A 2,871-nucleotide genomic window follows, 5' to 3' on the forward strand; every position below is an offset into this window, starting at 1 on the left:
GAACATCAAGTGAGGGAGGGGGTTGCCACCCCAAAGTCACACCTCTGATCCATAATTGTTTCTGAATGAAAGAATTACAGGGATGGAAATGGAGAGGATCCTGAGGAAAAGAAGGTCCAGTGACAGGCCCAAAGTGGGATCCAGCTGAAGGGGAGGTCCCAAGACCTGAAACTATTACTGAGGCTATGGAGCACTCACACAGTGATCTATCATGACTGTTCTCTGAAAGATCCAACAAGCAGCTGAAAGAGTCAGATACACCCAACCAATGTACAGAAGCACCTGCCCCCTGTTGTTGAATTAGGGAAGGCTGAAAGAAGCTGAGGAGAAGGGTGATCAGTCCATCAGGAGAAGGACCATCAGTCTTAATTAATCTGGACCCCCAAGATCTTTCAAACACTGGACCACCAAACAGACAGCATATACCAGCTGATATGAGGCCCCAACACACATACAGTAGAGGACTTCCAAGTCTGTGTTTATTCAGAGATGATGCACCTAACCCTCAAGAGACTGGAGGCCCCAGGGAGTTTAAAGGTCAGGTGGGGTGGGGGTGGGGGCATCAATGTGGAGATGGGGTATGGTGGGGTGCAGGTGTAGGATGTGGAACAGTTGGAGGGTGGATGGAGAGGGTCGGGGAATGGAATATGGATGTAAAAAATGAATTACAAGTAAAATTAAATTTAAAAATATATTGTATGAGAGAAGAATCTATTTTTAATAAAAAGTATAATTTTTAATTTTATAAAGAACAGAGTTACTTATGGCCCAGCTCCAATTTCTCTTCTGCCATTATGGATATTTGAATAAAGAGAGATATACTGATCAAATTAAAGAAAGAAATGATTTGAATATACAGACATCACCAAAAAGTGATAAGACATTACAGCTGATTTGTAGGATGGGGGGTAAAAGAGCATCCTCTCAGCTGCCACAACTTAGAGCAGTGAGTGCATTTGGTTGTTAATTTTGTCTGGAAGTAATGTGGTAATATATAGAAAACAATGGGGAATTTCCAAGATTTATTTGAATAAGTGTTCCTATAGAAGAACAAGTAGGAAGAGAAGGAGGAAGGACAATGGTGACAAAGATGAGAAGGAAGATATCTATATTGTCATCAAAGAGTGTTCTTAGCAGAGAATTGTGTTAATAATTAATTGGACACGATGGTCTGTTTTGTGGCTATCATTCAGAATTTTTCTCCCAGGTTCTTTTATCATCACCTAATGAATTTGAGAAATAAAGATACAGAAACAGGCTGAGGAATTCATGTGGAGGTCAGAGTGAAAGCAGGTGTGAGTGGAAGCCACAGAAGGAGTCATGGCTGCCAAAGTGTTTGAGTCCATTGGAAAGTTCGGCCTGGCGTTGGCAGTTGCAGGAGGCGTGGTGAACTCTGCTTTGTATAATGTGGATGCTGGACACAGAGCTGTCATCTTTGACCGATTCCGTGGCGTACAGGACATTGTGGTCGGGGAAGGGACTCATTTCCTCATCCCTTGGGTACAGAAACCAATTATCTTTGACTGCCGCTCTCGACCACGGAACGTGCCGGTCATCACTGGTAGCAAAGACTTGCAGAACGTCAATATCACACTGCGCATCCTCTTCCGGCTGGTGGCCAGCCAGCTTCCTCGTATCTACACCAGCATTGGCGAGGATTATGATGAGCGGGTCCTGCCTTCTATCACCACAGAGATCCTCAAGTCGGTGGTGGTGAGTGAACAGAGTGCCACCTACAGGTGGCTGGGTGGCCAGGAGAGCATGAGGGTAGTGGTGGGTAGGTAGCTGGGTGGCTGGGAGAGCGTGGGGGTGGTGGGTGGGAGGGTTATAGCCATGAGTGTGCCGCTTGTTTCTCCTTCCTCAGTAACCTGACCAGATCTCTGTCCATCCCTCTGTGGCCAGGCTCGATTCGATGCTGGAGAATTGATCACCCAGCGAGAGCTGGTCTCCAGGCAGGTGAGCGATGACCTCACAGAGCGAGCGGCAACATTTGGGCTCATCCTGGATGACGTGTCCCTGACACATCTGACCTTCGGGAAGGAGTTCACAGAGGCAGTAGAAGCCAAACAGGTGGCTCAGCAGGAAGCAGAGAGAGCCAGATTTGTGGTGGAAAAGGCTGAGCAGCAGAAGAAGGCAGCCATCATCTCTGCTGAGGGTGACTCCAAGGCCGCTGAGCTGATCGCCAACTCGCTGGCCACGGCAGGCGATGGCCTGATTGAGCTGCGGAAGCTGGAGGCCGCCGAGGACATTGCGTACGTACCAGCTCTCCCGCTCTCGGAATATCACCTACCTGCCAGCGGGGCAGTCCGTGCTCCTCCAGCTTCCCCAGTGAGGCCACCCGGGCCACGGCCTCCATCATGCTGAATGACGCCTTCCTTCTGCCCCACCCCAGAAATCACTGTGAAATTTAATGATTGGCTTAAAGTGAAGGAAATAAAGGTAAAATCACTTCAGCTCTCTAATTATCAAAAAAAAAAAAAATACAGAAACAGTGATGGATATTACAAATGGGCTCAGTGACATAAACTGCCACTCACCAAAGTCAACTTTATACCATGGTCAATTCTAGGTATCATTTCTGTCATTAGTACAAATCAATGCTAAATAATTTGTCAAGGTTGTCAATAAGTTACCTGGTGATAAGTTGATTACCTTAATTTGGATATGCACCATAGACAGACTAATGCTTTGTTCTTACTGAAATAGACAAGTTGCTTTGTATTTCTCTTTGTTCAATACAATGATTCTGGCAATTCTAGCATCATTGCAATTAATAAAATACTTTCATGCTTGTTTCAGTTATATTGAACTAAAGGAATTTTGAGTACATGTAGGATAAATGAATTCTTAATGGCATCAATCTAATAACTT

General features: G+C 45.6%; 1 pseudogene across 1 annotated transcript; it reads left to right on the forward strand.

Annotated features, from left to right (window-relative positions):
- The first annotated feature begins 1,263 nt into the window (after window positions 1-1,263).
- Window positions 1,264-2,454, forward strand: LOC110286871 (annotated as a pseudogene). Its single transcript, XR_002377169.1, has 2 exons — window positions 1,264-1,713; window positions 1,903-2,454. The product of XR_002377169.1 is annotated as a prohibitin-like (transcript).
- The last annotated feature ends 417 nt before the right edge of the window (window positions 2,455-2,871 follow it).

This window comes from Mus caroli, chromosome X (assembly GCF_900094665.2).
Source record: "Mus caroli chromosome X, CAROLI_EIJ_v1.1, whole genome shotgun sequence".
Classification (NCBI taxonomy): domain Eukaryota; kingdom Metazoa; phylum Chordata; class Mammalia; order Rodentia; family Muridae; genus Mus; species Mus caroli.